We start from the raw sequence: 21631 nt of genomic DNA, 5'->3' as shown, positions 1-21631 counted from the left end.
CTTGTGTAAACAGAAGCTCACAGATTGCAGAAATCTGCTGCATATTATTTCTAAGGCCAATATTTCTATTATACAATTTCATTTTTATGCATAAATGCTGTTATTAAATGATTTAAGAAAAAAAGAGCTATTGAAATAAATAATATGTTAAAATTGATGTTAAGCACAATTTTAAACAACGTTCATCCCAACTGAACCTTTTGCATTGTGATTTCTTGTACCTTTTCTCCATGGACACTACCTTTTTAGTGGGTGTCTCTGATAAAAAGTGCTGAAGAGAGTTAGATCTGAAGGCAGGGCACCCTTATATACTATCTACACAGATAAACCCCCAGTTTCATGTTATCTAACTTAAAAGACTTACCTGAGATATCTAGTCAGGCTCAACCTAGGTCAACAGAAAAAGCACATCCTAGAGAGAGCTGAAGAGAGATGCTATGCACCATAGCTCGTGCTTTTCTATAAATGGACGGAACATGAACTTATATGTATATTAAGAAGTTAATACACTACTATCTATGAAACAAAGTTTGATTAATATATATTAATCTATTAAAAATATTACCATATATACCATACATATATAACCACTATAACCATTGATATAACCAGCAGTTTTCCAATTTAGTGCCAGGTAAAAATCCATCCAAACAGTGTAGTAGAAGATGCCCTCATGAGGAGGTCTAAGTTGAAAAGTGGCTTTGGCCAAGAATAAAAGACACATGTTTAGGCAGCCTCTCATCGACCTGACCTCTAGATACGCAACCAGTGTTCAGGGGTGGGCATCCTCCTAAAAACATTCTGGTCTTGCATTCATGTGGACAAAACATCTGAGGAATAGCTGTTACCATAGGATAAATGTCTGTTCTTTATCAGAATGTGCACACCTGTTTGTTCATGTCTTTACAGTAAATCAGCTTGGCATGATATTAAAAATTGAAAGGCAAAAAGTTAAGAAGCAAACTGAAACAGAGAACCTTAACTAAACCAGCTTTACTAGCAAACCTAAAGCACATAACAAACCAAATATACATCAAGCTGTGTCTCAGCAACAAAAGGAAATAAAACTAAACAGTCTGTGCAGTTTTGCCAATGATTGCTTTCATGACTGGCAGCAGCACAAGACCATACAAGACATGTGAGAGAGCATCAATTAGGAAAAAAAGAATCCTAGTCTCAGAACCATGCATTTCACCTAAGGGAAAACAATTAAGATGTGCCTAAATGTTCTGCACTTGAAAGTAATATATTTCTAGAAATATATATTTTGTAGCACTTGATCTTGAGGCATCACTAGCTGTTACATTCATATAATTTCCTTATCCTACTGGAAGGGATGCTGACATTGCAACAGATTCAGAGAGAAGAGCTGGCCAATTTTTCAGAAAGAAATACTCTCTGCCACACAATACAGCTGAAAGCAGCAGTTACACAGGGCTAGGAGGGGAACAAAGAGCTGCCAGAACCTAAGAGCTGACAGGTTGGACAGAAACCAAGGTCAACGTAGTGCAGTTCCATGCTGTGATCTAGTACCAGATGCCTCAGAGGACAGCACCAGAAAATAGCACATTACAAGTATGGAATAATTTCCACTCAGAAATATCTCTTTCATTGGTGCTGGAAACTGCAAATCTGTGTAGTTAGGAATTCCCTTAGATCCCCTTAGCCACAGAAACAGGGCTTCCAAATCATCTTACCATTAGTTAGTGATAATGCCAGGTATTCTCTGTCTAAATCCCACAAGTCTTCTTCAAATTATTGCAAGTTCCTGGCCACATATTCTAAGCTTTCATGTTATGGCACAAGAAGAATCTTGCTGAAGCACCTATGGAGGGTTCAAGACACCAAGCTTTTTTTTCAAAGAACAAAATATAACACTCTCAAAAGGAAACTAAGCCTGAAACAGCATGCATCAAGAAGGAAAGTAGTATTTTCAAGGAGAAATTGTATACTATCTGGGTAGCAGATACAGCCAATTCATAGGTGGCCAATGAAGAGTCTACAGTTGTTCAATGTCTTTTTTTTTTGTGTAGGTATTCTTAAAATGTCTTACAAAGTTTAGAATATTTGTTTAGATTTTGTCTTCCATGACTTGTGCAGCACTATGCATCATGATGTGATGACATTTAGGGGAAGCAGTTTATTTTTCTCATGTATTTAGTTCCATTTTGAAGGCACTTACAAAGATGCTGAGTTTGCTGGAACTTGTTCTACTGATGTTTGTGTTTATTTAGGCACATTCTATATTTACCTTTCTGTTGTTGCTGCGATCTTCGGGACATTCACAGTACTGTGAAGCAGAAAATTTTTTTCTAACTTCTGGAATTTTCGGATGTGTGTATGTACATGAAGAAACAAACATATAATAAATGTAGGATATGAATTGTATACATACATTGCATGATGCATATATGTAACATGCATAATATTTCCAAGAGAAAGTGTACTGGATATTTTATTAGACTGGATTACAGACGTCAGTTAAACAATGGTTTTCAGCACTTTTTAATTTCATTTAGCCTTTATTTAGCTTCAGACCACATGATTGACAAGACTTGCATTAAAGGCTGCATCCTGCCAGCAACAGAAGCCATTCAGCATGCTCTGAATTTGGTGGGAATTTAGGATCTGAAGCACCTTGCAAGAATGAGCCATAGTACTGTCATCCCATGCCACAAATCCACAAACCAGAAGAGGCCCTGTGGCTCTGCACAAACTGATGTGAAAATCTAGAATATTTTTAGTGATGGCTCAGTAGAGATCTGTGCTTGAGGGAAATCATAACTGAGTGGTGTCTAGTGCTACATCTATATTGGCTTTGGTGGCTAGGATTGAGATGAGGCTTGAGTTCACGGAGACAAGGGGTTTGAGTTTTTTGCCTCTTTATTGCCCCTGTGGGAAGTTCAGGGAAGCCTGGAGAGCTGCTTGGGCTCAGACCACACTATATATGCCATGCAAGTCAGCTCATAGGAAATTGCACCTGGACCAACAGTACGATGTAGTTGTAACTTCACCTGTTTCATGTTACACCACACCTACAAACTGTGGGGGTCATAGAAACATAGAGTATCCTGAGTTGGAAGGGACCCACAAGGATCATCAAGTCCAATCCCTGGCTCTGCACAGGACAACCCCAAGAGTCACACCATGTGCCTGAGAACATTTCCTAAACACTTCTTAATCTCTGTCACTCTTGGTGCTGTGACCACTTCCCTGGGAAGCCTGTTCCAATGCCCAACTGCTCTCTGCATGAAGAACCTTTTCCTTATATAAACCTAAACCTTCCCTTACCCAGCTTCATGCCATTCCCTTGGGTTCTGTTGCTGGTCACCAGAGAAAAGAGATCAGTGCCTGCCCCTCCACTTCCCCTCATGAGGAAGCTGCAGACCATTATGAGGTCTCCCCTCAGTCTTCTCTTCTTCAGGCTGAACAGACCAAGTGACGTCAGCTGCTCCTCATACAGCTTCCCCTCCAGACCCTTCACCATCCTTGTGGCCCTCGTTTGAATGCTCTCTGAGAGCTTAATGCCTTTTTTATATTGTGGCACCCAAAACTGCACACAGCACTTGAGGTGAGGCTGCACCAGCACACAGTGGAGAAAGACAATCACCTCCTTTGACTGTCTGGCAATATCCTGATACACCCCAGAACACGGTTACTTAAGTGTTTGCATTCACCAGAAAAATCAGGCAGGCTATTAAATTATTTTCTTGTCTCAGTTTCATAACTCAGTGGTTCTGGTTTTGAAATAGTTCAAATACATCCCCTGCTGTGTGATGTGCAATGTTGAAGTGGTGAGGCAACCAGAGGTGAGCAACCCTGTGTTGCAGAGCCAGCCAAGGTACAGCCATCACTGGTGAGTGGGAAAGCTCTAATTCAGCCTGGTGTCTGGTCTTTGGTGGAGTTTTTTTCCTTGTTTCATGTGTGGAGATCACTGCTAGAAAAGTTAGCTTAATTCTCTGAGAAGTGAAAGTGTTTTCATGATCTGTGTTGCCACCCCACAGGGAACACAAGTTTGGCAAGATGAGATCGACTGAATATGATGCAGTGAAAAAAGAGACTGCCAGTGCTTGAGGAAGGTGAGGGCTGATCTGCGGGCTTCACAGTGGACATGGTATGGGATACAAAATGATGGTGGCTTTCAGGTCCTTTATCAATTTTCCTGAAATTGCCTCAGCTGTTACAATGTGCAGCTCGATTAACTGTCACACCTTTCTAGAGAGAAAATACATTTATTTCTTTTAAATAAATTGTGAACTAAAACTCAGACAAAAATTCCTTAAAGGTGTGAAATGCTGATGGATGATGTTATTTGAAGTCTGAAAGTCAGAGGATGTATGCTTCTCTCTGCTACCTGGCATGAGATGGTCGTGTTGGGAAGGGGCAAATTGCTTGCACTGGAACAGAGCCTTTCCTCCTTCTCCTCTATTCCATGAGCAGTCAGCATGGCAACTGTAGTTGGGTGCCTTCATGCCCTCTCAGGTAGAAGTGCAACCCATAATAGAGGGAAGAGGGCACAAGCTGAGGAGCATGACACTGCCTGGCTACAGCATGTTGCCTCTTCTCCTGCCATGTACTGGTGGCCTGGCACTGCTTGAGGCTGTGCTCAGAGGTGCTCTCATGCCCCTGCTCTTATGCTGGCATCAGATGGGGAAGACCAGGACAATGCACCAAACCATCTCTGTCTCCATGACTATCTGGTTTCATCAGCTCAAACCCCTTGTGATGACACCCTTCAGTGCTTCCTGAGACCTGGGGTGGCCATTCCTTCTGCCCTGCAGCTGACAGAGCTCTGCTGCTCAGGCTTCTCTGATTTGTTTCTTATGGTAAATTACTGACATAGGAGAAGCTGAATAATTCACTGGATTGACTGCAAACTTCATTAGAATTTAAAAATTATCTAATTCCATATAATTTTGGCTTTCCTCCTTTGTTTCAGATCTGGCCAACCTGGCATAGGAGAGTGGGCAGTTGCCTGAGGCTGTGATGGGATCAGGGTGGTTGGTACCTGCAGGAAGCACTGTGCATGCTGGCCACGTGTTCCATTGTACTGCTGTAGGGCCTGTGGGTGTGCATCAAACCCACAATGGAAATGCTCTGGATTAAAAATGGAAACAACTTTTTCCAAGGCAAACTTTTTCCCAATCCCTGTCTTTTCATGGTTCCAGTTCACAGTGTGGTCCCACAGACACTGTGCCACAACTGATAAAAATGAGTTGCACCACATAGGTGGGAAGGGGTAGGAACTTCCTAAGCCTGTTTTTTTGTCAAAGAACAGTATATTTGTTAATTTTACTTCAGCCAGGGGAATAGGTCAGTGTCAAACAGTTTATAGCAGATCTCCTCCTCTCCTATACCTTGCACAATCACTGACTCCAATGTCAAGTGAGTATTAAATACTAGTGTAGTGTATGGTTTAACTGATTGTATAAAGGCAAATCAAATGAAAATCAGACCCAAAGTTACCTCCTCCCTCTTCCTGGCACCTTGCTCAGAAAAGTTACAGTTTAGATTTTTTTTAGGGGGAGTGACTGTCAAAACTTTAAACATCTTGAAGAATTGAAGATCGGTAAAATCCTCCATCCTGAATTATAGAGATGCTACTGTCTTTGGCTGATGGTGCCTTCATCTTCTTTTCTGTACAAAGCAGCAGCAACTTGCAAATAAATACACGTTAGTGTTTATTTTGTCTTACCGAGAAGAGATGGCCTACATTTCTACATTTTAAATGTCAAGGAAAGGGCCAAACAAATGAAGGAGAAATTGCTCATCTAGCAAAGCTACTGGTCCACACATACTGGAATAGGAAATGGAGCTAGGGAAGATTGGTTACAGTATCAGCCTTGGGTTCAATACAGAGAATTGTCTTTCAGATAGTGATTTATGGCCCATAAACACATGGTTCATCATAATATACTTGACTAGTGTCTGTCTGTTTCCAGGTGATCGTATGAGTGAATGAAACAGTCAAAAAACTTCCATGTGCTTTTCCAGCACATTTTCGCCTACCAGGAGTCCTTACAGTTGACAGGGATGTTTGCAATGGGCGAGGGCAATTTCTCAAGCTATGGTTAGTGAAGGAGATAGCTCACAGAATTCTCTCTGCCTTGAGCTGCAGCTCCAACCATGGGGAGGTTGAGAATGTGAAGTTGCTGATTAATGATGTTTTCAGCAGAAGATGCATTTTCAGCACAGATTTTTTTTAAAAGCCCCAACATTTATTTATTCATTCCTTTACTATGTGATAATCTATGCAGTTAACGTTGAACTTCAAAAGCACTTTCATGCTTTAAGGGAGAGGTGTCAAATAACGCTGTAGAGAGGTGTTTTTCCATCTGTTTGTGCTGTGTTTTTATGTTACTTTTTGTGGGGCTTTTTTTTTTTGTAACCCAAACTATTTCTGAACTGGATATTTCAGAACTGTGGGATCTGTTGCTACATACTTTTTGCCTTTGGAGATTATTTGTCTGAATCCTTATAGTCTAGTCAAAAACTGAAAAGAAAGTCTCACCAACAGCAAAATAAGTAGTGATCTGAGATAAACTCTGCAGGTGGAGCAGCTCAGGGTGTAGCACACTCAAAAGAGGTCCTGGGGAAGAGGACCTGGGCAATGCTGGCAGTGCTGTCACAAGGAGCATGTAGTAAGTTTTTTTTGTAATGTGTGCATCCCACAGTAATTTCTGTTCCTCAAAAAAGTTGTCCCTTTCCATGCTGTCATCTAACAAATGCCCAGGAGGAGGCTGTTACTTTATACTGATTGTGATAGTGACCACAGGATGTGAACACTGTGGAAACCTCCAAAGGATCTGTGAAGCAGGTGATTATTTTTAATGTCCTTCTCCTATGCTGGTGCCATGTTGGGGTCTGGCACGCTCACAAAGATCTCCAGTCATAGAGTGTTCCCTATATTTTACTCTTGAACCATTCTTACTGCTGCGTAGTTTTTCCTCGACTGTTCCCTGGGTCTTCTATTCTGAAAGTTAAGTGCATTTGTTTTTCTTTGTTCAGCACAAAATAGATTTGGAAAAAAGACTGTTCACCTTCACTTTGCAGCATCGAGAGTTTTATTATTTTTCTCTCAGCCTTCTCTTTAGGCTAACCAATCCCATTTCATTCAGTTTTTTGTCATATGACATGCTTTACAGATCTGTGATCATTCCTATTGCTCTGCCTGTTCACCTGCTCCTGAATCACACTGCCCATGACCTTCTGCATCTTCAGGCTACAGTTCTATTTTTATAATCAAGCATGATGATGTCTTTTCCACAACAGAAAGGACGTTGTTGATTCAATTTCATCTCTTGCTCCCGATCTGAGTGATCCTAAGATCACTCTAGCACAGTGACTGTGTAACTAATGGTTTCCCATTTTGGATTTGCTAATGATCATTCCTGACTGGATACAGCAAATTGCATTTGCCTCTAGAGAGGATCTCTTTTTGTTTTAAAGTGCATCTTCAATTTGTCAGAAAGCTCTGAGCTTTGTCCTCTGCTGTTATGTTACCAAGGAAGAGTGTCCTGTTTAACCTTTCTGCAAATCCGTTAATATTGTTTGTCAGTGTACTTTGTGTTTGGGAGACACTTCCCTTTCCCACTGGGAGAGGAGCTGACTACTTCTGTCCTGCTCAGCTGTTTTTTTGATAGTGCTAAGGTCCTTTGGAAATCTGCAGTGTGCCACATGGTAACTATTCACAACCTGCAAGCTGTGCTGTCAGTTGTTAGTAGTCACCAAACTATTTACTAACCAAAATGTCTTGCAATAGCCAACTACTTTACAGTCAAAAGATAGAACTAAGCAACCTCCAGACAGCGAGAGACAATGAATGTTATCCTCAGGCAGGTACATAAATCAGATCAGCTTAGTCATCTCTGAAAGTGCTCATTCCTCAGAACTGCCTTAACATGGAGCATTGGGTGACTGTCTCAGACACAGGTGTGGCACAGATGAATCCTAGCCCGTCTTTTTGGTGGTCATTTTACTCAGTAGAGTGAAAAAGGCTCATGAAGAACTTCATTTTTCAGTGATCTGTGAAGAGGGCTGTGTTTCTGATTGTGTTACTATAATTAGTGTAATAAACTATCAACTAGGGGAAGTTACTGCCTTCTTTCAAATCTGCCACTATAGACTTGAAATCAATACATTTGTTAGTTCTCCTTACTCTGAAAAAGAATGATCTATTCAGCAGAACAACCACCAAAGTCTTTCTGTGGACTTCAGAGTAAACTGAGCCAGTATGCAATAAGGTTCTTCAGCAGAAGAAAGGCACATGTTCATATAAGGAGAGGAAATTACTTCATGAGCAACATTAAACATGGTTCTCTGATGCTTATTTGGTAAAACCAAGTTGTATTAATGTAACTCACTGTTCTTGTTGATATTACTGTTGTATGTATTTCCCTGGTGTGCATTCTATACTTAGGAATGGAAATTAGTAACACCCTACATCATGAACATTCTGATTTCAATGTAATGGCTCAAGAACTGTGTGTATAATGTATATAGAATAACCTAATAATGCAATAATACCATAATGATAGAATATATTTTATATATATGTGTGTGTGTGTATGTGTGTGAATATATCTCCCTCAGAACTTTTCCTATATTTAGATTTTCTCACCATCTGTAGCATTGTGTTGGAGTAATCCTGCTGGGAAATGCTCAGGCACTGCCTTACTGACTGTATAAATTTTTCCTTGGTACTACACTCACTATTCACTGACCACAGCAGCAGTAAGGTTTCCACTTAACACGATTCACTAGAGGATCTTGTTTTCTTTTTGTGATCAGTTCCTCAGGAGTCTAGAAGCTGCAAGGAGAGATGCTTTGAAACTTGGTTTTCTTTTTGTTAGAGCGTTGTGCCTGTCATATTCACAGCAGTCAATATCAGCAGATTTCCAGACCTGTCTGTGTTGTTTCCAGTTCTCATGCTACTGGGAGATGTGACACCCTGTGAAACAACAGAAGTGAAAATATTTATTTGTAATAGTCATAAAGCTATATAAAAATAAAATGGCTTTTAACAGGGATGTCTGACTAATTTGAGAACAGAAAAACTCTCCATAGGCTAACTAAAATTGTTCCCAAGAACTACTGATGTTATTATGCTTTTGTATTTTGCTTCGTAGAGAGCTTAAAGACTCTGTGACACAAGGTACTCTATAAGTATTAGGTGTTGTCACTGATTTCTACAGGGATGATGCATCATTTAGCAAAACTTCATCCATTATAACTATAAGATATTTCAAGCAATTGTATGTGAAGTGTAAAGTCTTGAATCTGTTTGTTATCCAGTTCTTGCACAATGACTGCAAAATCCTCTTTGACCTTGAAAACCCCTGAGTTTGTGTTTTCAGCTGAAGCTGCCAGTATCAAGGTTGGGGGATATGCGGGTGGGATAGTAGTCCACGTGAAAACTTGCACTGTTCAGAGCCTGATGATTAGATCATTTCACCAAGAAAAAGAAGTCACTGATATCTGACATCTTCATTGTAATGTTAAGAAATGAGGGAGAACATCAGCCCATACAGGTGATTAACTTTCCCTGCTCCCCAAGGGCTGGCTGCTCATCAGCAAGGTCAAAGGCAGATGATGGCCCAGCCTGAGAAATCTGACCCTGTCACCACTTGAACTCTGTGTGTTAGATAAATGTATGTTTGGGAACGCAATGGTTTTTATTCTCCACTGAAGCATGCATGCTGTTCACATTCGATCCTGGGCAACTGGCTCTAGGTGGCCCTGCTCGAGGAAGGTGGCTGGACTAGATGACCTCCAGAGTTTCCTTCCAACCTTAGCTCTTCTGTGGTTATTAATTACTCCTTACTAATTTTTCCCTGAACCTAGGGGATTTTGATTCAATACTTAATAAGAGTTTCTTCTAGCATCAGACTGGTATTATACCACACTTTGTGTTTGCATGCTGACAATGTGCACAGTGGGTGTCATGTTGCTTATGGCGCTGTGACTTTTACTAAATGTGTCACAAACGCTGTGCAATAGGAAATACTGAAAACCTCATAGTGCTTATCAGCTTAACAAGCTAAAATATATTTAATGATGTTATTTTTTCTTTTTATCTGTGCTTGTTCATTTGCAAAATGCGATCATTTGCAATTACCCTGCCTATTGTTAGCTGAAGTTGATTCTGCTGAGTATTGAACTCAAATAATTTGAGAGTGTTATTCAATACAATGCCTGCCTTATTAGTTTCATTTTAATGTGTTGGACGTCTTCATAGAGAGCTTATTTTAGTGACCATTACAGGGGAAGATCAGTTTCCAAACAAACTGCAGTGATGCAAGCTACATTTTCTGAGAAAAAGAGAGAAAAACAATTTAGGAAAATATATAGCTTGTCAATCTGTGCTTTTTCTAGTCTATGATGTGAAGGGTCTTTCAAAGACTGAACATATCACGTATCAGTTGGTATAAACAGGTCATGCTGAATGCCATGAATTTTAGATTGTGTGTCATTTTCATTTATTTTTCTGTATTTTGAATGCATCCCTGAAGTTTAAGCATGAAAAAAATCGAGTGGAAAAAGCCTAGTGGATTTATCACCCAGCAGGTATTTGTGACAGCTCTTGCCACAGGGATTATAACTCTTGTCACTTTCTCCTTTACATCGGGCTACACAGCCTGGGAATTTAAAATGCCAGCTAATGAGGGATTAGAGACGTGCAATTTTTAGAACCCTTATACTGTCAGGAAAAAAAATAATAGTAGGTTTCCTCTGTCATTCACACTAACCTGATCTAAATTAGCTGGAGAGACTGCAGTGAAGGACACTTCAGTTTAAAACTCTTATTTTCATGTCAACTATGTGGCATTTCCTGGCCAACCTCTTTGCCTCCCATGAGGAATGACAAGGCACATTCAGTTCTAGGGGTGGCTGAGAGGATACTTGGTTGCTTTTTGAACTGCTCTCTAAGACGCAGCACAAGGTGTGGTCTGTATACGCACCACTGTGTTTGTTAAATATGGGCTTTAGGCTCTCCCTATGCAGAGCTCCTCAGTGGCAAGGATTGCAGAGTTTGCTGTTCATGGTTCCAATTGATCCTAAAAAGGTCTGAGAGATGTACCTTGCCAAACAGTGAAGGAGATGGCAAAAAGAGACAACTCTGGCTGGAGTTGTGCAGAATGAGTACAGCTGGTTTCACCCACACAACTGTGAAATCAACTCTTCACATTTCCAGGATGCAGGAGGGAAATGTATACTAACTGTGCTTCTACTTTTGAAAACAGTCTAATGCCTATATTATTTCTTGTGTGTTTTCCCAGCGCTCTCTTTAGAGGATTGATGTTGAATGTTATGAAGAGGTTTGGATGTTGTAAGAGTTAAAATGGATAAAAGCATGAAGATGTTATTTTAAAAGAGCTCATCTTCCACACTGGTAAAGAACAGTGCTTTTAGCAAAGGAGCCAAAAAAAGGTCTAGTAGCAGTGGCAAAGGGCAAACTACTTTGACCTTGAATTCATATATCATCTGTAATATCATGATTCAAGCAAGTAGGATAAATAACTCCATGCCCTTTGGACACAGACCGCTGTGCACGGCGGGTACTTTCCAGCTATGCGGATATTCTGTCCAATCTCCTCAGAGACACAGAGACTTTGGGCCGAGGTCAAACCCTCTTACAAACACAGTTGAGACTTCTTCTTTGGTATTCATCTATTTTAGATGACATTTGTACTAATTTATCTTTTTTAAAGTCTGTTCAGCTGGACTACTGCCTACATCTGGAGTGAGGAAAGGAGTTACAATTTTGTGAGTGCTCTGAACAGACAGATAAGCAAGCCCAGTCACCAAAAGCAGAACCCCTTTGACAACTTCAGCATTTTCAAGAACTGATTACTGGCAGTGACAATCACTTCTAATGTACTCTCTGCCTGTAGGTATTGACGTGTTTGTTCTGATTCTCAGTCTTTGTTTAGGGTTTATTACTGTGATCACTTTTTCTGTTGTAGGTTTGCATATCAGCAGTTTAATTACAAAGACAGTTCTCTCCTAAATGTCAGCTTGCTATATTTTTGCTGTCCCTGTAACCATTAATGCCTTTGTACTGATTCATGGGCATGGTTTTATGTAGTAGACCTTGCTATCAACCTTGACGTCAATATTATTTGTCCTTCTCATTTAAAATAGGAAAAAAAAAGACCTCCTGTTTTTTCTGTGATGCACAAATGTTTGTGCCACGTTTATGTGTGCATGTTTACAGTTGTGTATGAGGAAGATATATATTCATGAAAATGGGGGATGTTTATTTTGATGAATGGCAGTATGTTGCTTAGTGACACATCAGGTCATATCACATTGTCACTAAGCAACTAGATGTAATCTGACAACATTATGAATCCTTTTTCATGTGTTTACTGGTTTCTTAGAAGTGCAAGTATTTTTTGCCCCGACCACTAGTAATTAACTGTAAAACTCTATTTAATGCTTTTATTTTCACTGGTTCTGTGGTTGTTATTTAAAGTGTCCTCAGTTTGTCACCATTGTTCTCATCTCAGATATCCCAGAAGGCAACACTCTTAGTTGCTGCAAATGTGAATTACAGCTAAGTGAAAATAAAAATATCTTTTTTGTTGTGTTAGGTTTTGTACTCTTCTAGCTTTCATCACTTGCACTAATCAGTGACAGTAATTCACTGTGTCAATTCATTTATCAAATTACAAAGGTATTTTTAGCTTGGGTCATGGTTTGTTAGGTAAAAATAATTGTGCTTTCATAAGATCCAGACTGAAAAGGAACTAGTGAATCAGTAGATGATGCAGGTGGCTAAAGAAGTTACTGCTGTGGTCCTTCTTTCAGGCCACCCCTTCTCAAAATTTGGAAGATATTTTTCTTTTTCATACAAGCACCAGGCCATGTGCTTTTTGGAGTGCACGCTTGACTCAGGTGCTACTCAGTCTTTTGAGTGTCCTCCTGCAGAAACATTTTGTGACTCACAGGAGTGACTCCACTGTATAGCCATCAATTGGCTTCAAACCTTTTGAAAATATGAATTATTTGGTAGGAAAGCTAATATAGCTCTAACTTGCTCAGAAATTTCCAGTTGTCTGCCTCTGCCTTCCTTTGTGCTGTCCTGAGCATAAGGATGAAAAAAAGTGCTGTCCTGTGTTGGAGGGAGACTTTCATGGGGATACTTACCTCCCTTTCATAGCTTGTGGGTTTTATAGAGCCCCCTTGGTTTTTATCTAATGTGACAGGGAAAAGTTGAGAAACAAAAGTGAATGTCTCATGTTTGGGTTCCTCTTGGGTCACTTGGTCAGAATACACTTGCTCATCTTAACTGAGGCTAAGAATAAGGTAAATATTAATTCCAGGTGGCATGCTGATGAACCATGCATGGAGTAGGAATGTGGCTAAAAACAGAATTGCTGCCTTCCAGTAAAAAAAAAAAAAGATTAATAAAAGTTTTGAAGGGCAGGAGTAACCATTAACTAATCTGGCACCCTCCCAGCCTTTGCTTGCACAATTTCAGTGTGGTGCAATCTTGGTTCTGGTCAGGCTTTCTGAACATTACTGGAGTAGAAATGTCACTCAATCACAAATCAGGCAGCTCCTGCCTGCTTAAAAGTAGAATCTGCTGTCCTAAAAGAAGACAGAAAAATTCCCTTGAAACCAGGGCAATTTCATATTTCTTTAAAATGTGCAAGCATTGGCATTACCCTCAAATGGTGCCATCTATGTGGGCGATAGGCGATACTAATATTTGTATTAGTAGTTGCCAACATGATTTCAATGCTGTGGTCTATACTGCTTATCTTGCATATTCATATGGACTGCTGTGTGAAGCTGATCCAGGCAAAGCGTGCCTGCTGTGCCTTCTTCACACCTCCCCCACCTTCCTGCATCTGGGTCCTCTGCTGCAGGCTGTGAAGATGAGGGATGGTGGCAATTGCCTTGAATGTAACTTGGGGGAGGAATGGAGGGAGCAGCAGGGACCAGGCAGGGAGCACCATCAGCTCCGATGGGTGACAAACCTGTCCAGCAGCCTCGCTAACCCTGGTCTGAAAAGGTTAATGATTACAAGAGGGTTGGTGTCATATGTTGCAGGGAAAAGTGTTGAGAATACGTCAAACAGCACAGTGGGGCAGCACTTTCCACATGGTCCCAGGGCAGTCACTGCTTCTGCGTCCTCCCTCACCCCTGCAACAGCATTGCAGAAGAGCTCATTTGACTTGCTTAGTGAAGCACAACCAACAGCTTCTTGTGACAAGGCACCTCTTTTTATGCATCCCCTCCCTTAAAAAAACACTATCAATACAGAATTGCTTGTTGTGTCTCATGACATCTTTTACAAGATCATGTTAGCTATGCTATACCTCTCTTAAAAAAAAAAAAAAGAAAGAAAAGAAATTTATTCAGTAGGTAAACCTTGCTATGCAAAAAGCTATAAATCTGAGGGTACTTTGTCTTTCCCCATGGATCGGTGGGGAAATCTAGTGCAACCATGCTCGACTTGTCACACCCCCTCCTTTCTGCTTTACCCACTTTCTCTTCTTTTCAAACAATGAAAAGTGAAATCCTGACTCATTTTAAAAATCATGTTTTAAAATATCTCCTTAGATAGGCTCTGTTGGGCTCCATTTACCAAAGTCCTATGTTGCATACTTATCCCTTCTCAGTTTAACCCACTGATTTCAAGAGTCTTCAAGGAAGTATAAACTCTTGTAATTTATATGGTGTAACCTGATGCAATTCATGTGTGGTAGGAAGCTCTAAATTGTTCTGTCATGGATTCATTTTTACATCCATCTCTAGAGTTCAGAATATACATGTCGAGGTGGGAGGGCAGGCAATCCAGACTTTGCTCTTTTACACCTGTAATAAGTCAGAAGGGATTGGGTTGGACTGGAAGGGGTTGTATTGGATGGGATGGGATTGGACTATACTGGACTGGACTGGATGTGGTTGGATTGGATTAGATGAGACTGAGAGTACACATCCATCTTAAAATAGTAGAGTTTGTTCTAGAAAAGCAACAAAAATGCAGAAGCAACTGTGTCAGCTGTAATCCAGTTCAGTAGATGCCTGACTGATGGAAAATGCTGCCAGGTCATGACACACAAATAGTGCACTTGGGAAGTGAGTAAGAAAATTCTGGGTGCAATTCTGGTTCCTGACGCTTGCTGTCTACATTGATAATAATAAATCAGTGTCAGGCCACAGCCTCCAGAACCTGTAATCACCCATTGTGCTGGGCACATTCCTTACCACCATTCTGGCCAGGGCTGACTTGAGCTGTCTTAGCCAGGTCCAGATTTAGTGTGGGCTAGGGATGATTCCCAGCAGGCTGCCTGTCTGACACCCAATCATTGTTGAGGCCAAGAGAGTGGTAGGGTGGCTGTGGGCTGCCCCAGGGCCAAGGAAATGTCCCACGAACATTTAATTTGCTGGATTGGATACAGTTATGGTGTTGGAAGCGCACCTGGTTTCTTGGAATAATTTGCAGATTTGATGTGATCACCATTGTAATTAACATTGGTTGAAAACTCCTTTGCATTTTCTGGCTCTTATACACTGAAAATGGCTGTCACCATCCATCTTTCAAGAAGGAGCAACACTTCGATAAACTGATCGGGCCAGATGCAACAACAGCTGTCATGAAAGACAAGCAATCTGCCAAGCTCCTTCTTGGACTTGATGGGACAAGTTGTTTCTAGAAGACTCTCCAGCGTAGGTTTACACAAGGGGTTTAATTTCTTTTTGGACTGCCGTGAAAGTTTAAATAAAATGTTCCTCTTGCAAACAGCTTTCTGGCCGGGGGCACAAGTTTCTAGCATATACTAAAAAAAAATCAGTCAGTGGAGTTTTATCACTTCTCCTGGGGTTTTGTACTGAAGATCATTGAAAAACATTTAAGAAGTAATAGCAGAAAAGAAAGAGGTGGTCTATTTGTTTCAGTAGCAGAAAGAATTGCGTGAATCCCTCTGTGTGTGCTTAAGGATGGTCTGGTGCCTCTGTCTAAATTCACCCTGGAGCAGAGATTTTCCTCTGTTCAAACAACTTCAAACGTGGATGGAGGAGGAAGAAATTTGGCAGATCAGCAAAGGACCATTACTTGATTAATAAGACAATAGTGGTTGCAGTGTTTAAATTGTGTTAGCCATCACCTATTCATGAACTAGATGTGTTGGTCAGCCAACAACAGCTGTGTGCTGCCTATGGGCATTTGATTTCCAGGTGCAAAAGCAGCTCCCTCTGGGATTGCTAATTTGCAAAAGGTTTTCTGTGAAATATATCACTGTGAATGACACATAGAGATTTTGAGGAAAGTGTATCTATTTTAATCCAGTTTTCTGTTGTATTTTTGGGAGTTCAAAACCCTTTTACACCTTTAGTGTCACAGCTTTTGCTTGTGGTTATCCTTTACCCTGGAAGAAAAAGCCAATCAAAAGAGTCAGGCTGAAGTCCCAAAGCTTTCTGTCCTGTTCTCAAATCTTTGTAAAAGCTAAATTGCCTCTCAGATGTATCACCTTTCTGTTACAATTGCTAGGAAATACATTTTCATTTAATTTCTAAGAACTGATAGCTAATGGAGATTAATTGAATAAGACAGAAGCAATTAATTGAAGCATTCAAGAATTCAGAGGTCTGTGAGAGCAAGGATGTTGGTTGTAGCTGATAACATTTTGTAAAGTTGCAATTAGGATAAGACAGAATTATACAAATTCAAAAATATAAACTTCTTGGAACAGCAGATAATTTTTTTAATCCATACACAACTGAAAAACGACTTTTGGATATAACCACTCAGGAGGGATGACTTCCCATCTCCTGTGTGCGTAGAAAACAATCCACAGCCATGTGGACTCTGATCTTTAGTGGTAATTGCTGTTTGTGTCAAACCCAGAGCTGTTTTTGCAGCATCATTAAGCTTCCTAGGCTGTGGCCAGCAAGCTTCCAAGGGTGGAAAGGTCTTAAAGGCTGGGAAGGCTCTGTCTCCACACCTTGCCTTTAATAAGGAATGTGGTGGGGGGATAGTGCTGAGAGATGGACATGCTCCATGTCCTTCCCTACCCAACAAACCTGCTTGTGAGGAAAGCCAGTGTTTTGGTCTGGGAAGTAGCAGCAGTGCCTGTAATGTCTGTATCTATGATGCCTCTTCTTCCGGCAGCGTCCCAAAGGAGAGACTCCAGCACAGCAGCACTGCAGTGCTACATCTGTCTCTTAATGTCTCCTGGTGGGTCTGAGGGGCAAGATGAATCCTGCCACGGTGTCTCCCTATGTGGTGTCTATGAAGGCCAGTTAATCTGCCTGATTAGCTCAGTTGAGAGTCTGAGGTTAGGGAAATCTCCTGTTGCAGGATATTTTCATGGCAGTGACTTCTTGAGGCAAGGAGGAAGCCATAAACCACTGAGTCTTGTCCCACTGTCAGTCTTGTGAGTGTCTGGGTTCAATGAAACTGCATCAATAACAAGCAACATGAAACTCTTTAAATCTGTGTCTTTGCTTTGTGGAGTTAATGGGTACATATCGTGTTGAAACCCAGAGTATTTCAGTGATAGGAAGAGGGACAAAATCAGTCTCACTTATGGTAGCTTAGCTTTGGATAGGTAGTACATTTATTGCTTCCAGGTGTTTATGCATTCCCAGTTCATGGATGTTTGACTGCTCAGCAATCAGGTTTAGAGCTCCTCAATTTGGTATTTTAAGATAAATCATCATTGATTTTGGATGCATTAGTCCATAAATCTGAATACTGAGAATCTGTTTTGGAAAAACTGTAAGACATCCTTGTAAGTGGAGCCAGTAATTTGACAGCCATGCTGAGCTGTGCATCCCATAGACCATTGTAATAGAAGACAGATACATAAAGGAAAGAAACATGAATCAGGGTAAAGTACTGAAATTTGAAAGGGGTCCGTGACAAGGAATGGTGGTGAAGTGTTACTGGGGTAATCACGTCTCTGGAGGGCTGAATTTAAATCTTGCTTTGGTTTCATCACAGGCCCTATTTGTGCCACAAAATAGCTGACCAATACAGCCCAGTAGAGATCCAGAGTTGGTGTAATAGAAGATTTGTAAGCTAAAAGTCCTGAGCACTGGAAAACCTCCATGTACACCATCTTTAATGCACACTTGGCACTTGCTAGTATTGGTACAGCAAATGACCCATCACTCTGCCTCCATCACTCAAGGAAAATAAATGGGGACTAGAGTTAAAATCATGTCTTATGTGAACCAGTGGATAACCTGAGTCATCTCAAACATAGAACAAGAGAAGGCAGTTTAGTCATGCAAGAATAGCTCATGTTTTAAGACAACTGTCAAGGTCTGACAATAATTGATTCCCCCTTTATTGGAAAGAGGAGCCCTCCCTTGATGTATCTGAAAGGTTTGAAAAAAGGAGCAAGGTAGATTCTTCTCCCAACTGCATGCCTCTGTTGCTAGGAATTATTTGCTCTCTGTCACCTTTGAATGCTCATTTTTATCTTATTGTATGAATATTTAGTTCTTTTAGTTCTGAAAGGGTACAAATTTGGTATGACAAAGGGAAGGGGAAAGTACTTGAGGAAGTCTCAACAACTTGTATCTTGCACACATGGTCAGAAACTACTTGCTGTGCTGTACTGAGACCTGTGAATTCCCACTGCTGCATTGTGGAGGCAGAAATTGGGAGTTCTCAGTCCTTCTCTCCATTGGCCTCAATTTCAGATGGAACTGTTCTATTCTTAGGTCGCATGGAGCTAACTGATATCTATGGTGATGCCATGTATAGGCTGTTTATTCCTAGAGGATAGTGAGAAAACAGCCTATTATATATTAAGTACTTCTGACTTCCCAGATTTTTTAACATATATTAATATAATTTTTTCTTGCAAGTGCATGTATGATTTTATAAGTATGTAATTGTATCCACAAAACTCCAAGGTATACTTTCATTTGTAATCTAAAAGTAAATACTTAATGTAAAATGAGATATTTTTGTATTTTTTCACAAATAGAAGTCATTATATATTTTCTGCTAAAAAAACAGATAAAAAGTAATACAAAGTCCCAAGATTTCATCACAGTGTTTGCTTTACAAGCAATGCAATAATGGTAGTCAAACTATGCCCTACACAGCAAGCATCCACATATGTCTCTTAAAGAAATAATGTCATGTTGGGTTTTTGAACAGTGTGGGAAGGGCAGATACTCACTAATTTTCCATGCCAACCTTCGTATTCAGCTTATTTACTGATAACTCCCTTATGATATGGTTGAGGTTAGAGAACACTTCAAACATCTTACTGCTTTCCCAGAATTTAGCCCCAAGTGTGGCTGGAAGTTTCAAGTGCAGTGGTATGCTCTGGAGGATTTCTTTCCCATCTCCTTGCAGATGAAGTTTGGCAGCATGCACCAAGAACAACCTTGTCATTTATGCCATTGGCATTATTGATTTCAGTCTTAGCTTTAAAACAGAACTGAAATACTGTGGAAATATAAAAAGTTAGGAAGGCTTATTTTCCTCTCTGCTGGGTGAAAAGACTGTCTCCCAGTTTGAGAACACACAACCTAGTAGTCTCATCTGTGGTTTAAAGCGGGTCTGCGGAGGTTAGGAGACTCCTGCAAGTCCTGTCAAGTCCTCTAAACAACTTAAGTTACATCAGGTAAAGTGTGTGGTGAAGCTCAAACTGCTCTCCATAGGTCCACAAAGAAAATGTAAATTTCCAAAATTGCTGAGAAAGGATGGGCTCATGGCAATGGTAGTGTACTTCAGCACGGTAGTGTTGAGTTTTCTCCTCTTTTAGTAGGGACTTCATGTAAAACCACAAATAATTGCCTGTGTAATTTAGCATTGGTAACAAATGTAGCCTTCCAGTACCTAAAGCGGATGTACAGGAAAGCTGGAGAAGGACTTTTCACCAGGGCATTTAGTGATAGGACAAGAGGTAATGACTTTAAACTGAAAGAGGGCAGGTTTAGCTTAGCTACTAGGAAGAAATTTCTTACTCAGAGGGTGACAAGACACAGGAAAAAGTTGCCAAGAGAAGTCGTGGATGCCCCAATCCTGGAAATATTCAAGGCCAGGCTGGATGGGAATTTAAGCCACCTGGTCTAGTGGAAGGTGTCCCTGCCCATGGTGGGGAGGTTGCAACTAAATTGTCTCTAACGTTCCTTTCAACTCAAGACATTCTATGATTCTATGAATTTCTATAGATTTCGTAGTCTTTAGTAACCCACATGCAAAATAGGACAAAATAGTACTGCTTGTCTCCTGGCCTTTGTCTGTTTTACTGATTTAAACTGAAAACCTTCAGAGCTGGGACCATCTTTGCAATTTGTGTGTACATGAACTGTCATAAAGGGCTTACAATCTCATCTGTTGCAGACATTGCTGCACCACAAATATTTAACAGTTATTGATAATAATTATTCCTTCATTGACATGCACTGAAACATGGCAAAGACTGTTTTGGGAAAGAAAAGCTTGCTATCAGTTGGATGAATTGTTTGTACTGGCCTGCATAACAGTGCAAAGTGGAATTATTCTGCTTTACATGATTGTTCTTGTAACTAAGGAAACTTCAGAACAGTTGCTTATTGTTAATTTGTTTGCTAGTTCAATTTTCTAGAAGAAACAAAGAAAATAAGTTTGGGGAAACTAAAAGATCAAACTGGGCACATTAATTATTTCTCTCTCTTTTCTTTATAACTGAGATATCCTGCATGCCTCAGCAAATTATTGTTGAAGCATCTGAAGTATTAACATAAAAAGCTTTAATTGAAAATATATCTCCTGAGAATTTCAGTTCTTCAGCTGTGGGCTCAGACCTCCAAGATTTTCATACATATTGCTGAAGGCTAGTGCACTGGGACATACAATCTTTAGCAGTGGATGATGCAAGTAATTAATTATTATAAAAAGTACTCGGTTGTCAGATTCCCCTCCCCACTGAGCTTGGTAAAGCACCAAAGCAGATATGTTCTTGCCCCAAAGAGCCTTCTTATTAGCATGAAATATGAGGAGTGAAAGAGATGCCAAAGCTGAGCTGAGCAACGAGGATAATTTTTTTAAGATAATCCTCACAGCATCTTCATTCGCAAATATTTTCAAGTTTTTCTTTATTCTTAATTCTTGGGTTTTCTTAAAGAAGTGAGGTTTATGAAATTGTACCAGTTTTCTCTCTGTATGCCTGCCTGCAGTATCTCAAAGATACCACGTTTCTGAAAGCTTCAGAACTGACGGAATCTGAAAAGAGCAGAGACCTAGTTTGTGGCCCTTGTAAAGAGAAAGGCAGCAACAGGAGAGACAACCTCAGCATATAGCTGTTGTGAAATTTACCATAAAAACACATCTCAAAAAAGCCATGCATATTTGGACTGAGTTTTTCAAAAGGGATCAACAGTACATCTGGACATGGAAATATGAAAACTCTTTTAATAATTAAAAACTCAGTGGCCTATTTTTTTGGTCTTATTTTATTTTATTTAGGCTCATAAAATATTTGGATCCAATCTGGAGTAAAATTTTAAGGGCTGAGCTCTGAAACTTTCAACAGGCTTCCCAACAGGAGCTGCTGGGTTCAAACAGTGTTGAGAACCCTACTGTTTCAGATGCCCAAAGAGACACTGATCTGCTCTGAAAGGTCATTACTTGACCAAATGTCCTCATTCGCATGAAATGTAGGTCCTC

General features: G+C 40.3%; 1 long non-coding RNA gene across 1 annotated transcript; it reads left to right on the top strand.

Annotated features, from left to right (window-relative positions):
* The first annotated feature begins 3499 nt into the window (after positions 1-3499).
* Positions 3500-5134, top strand: LOC113992045. The gene is made up of 3 exons (XR_005565676.1): positions 3500-3571; positions 4005-4079; positions 4940-5134. It is a non-coding gene; the product is annotated as an uncharacterized LOC113992045 (long non-coding RNA).
* The last annotated feature ends 16497 nt before the right edge of the window (positions 5135-21631 follow it).

Source organism: Pipra filicauda, unplaced genomic scaffold, assembly GCF_003945595.2.
Source record: "Pipra filicauda isolate LSUMZ 115617 unplaced genomic scaffold, ASM394559v2 scaffold50_size3627746_pilon, whole genome shotgun sequence".
NCBI lineage: Eukaryota > Metazoa > Chordata > Aves > Passeriformes > Pipridae > Pipra > Pipra filicauda.
The sequence above is the reverse complement of the archived record's forward strand: the minus strand, read 5'-3'. Positions and strand labels throughout refer to the sequence as shown.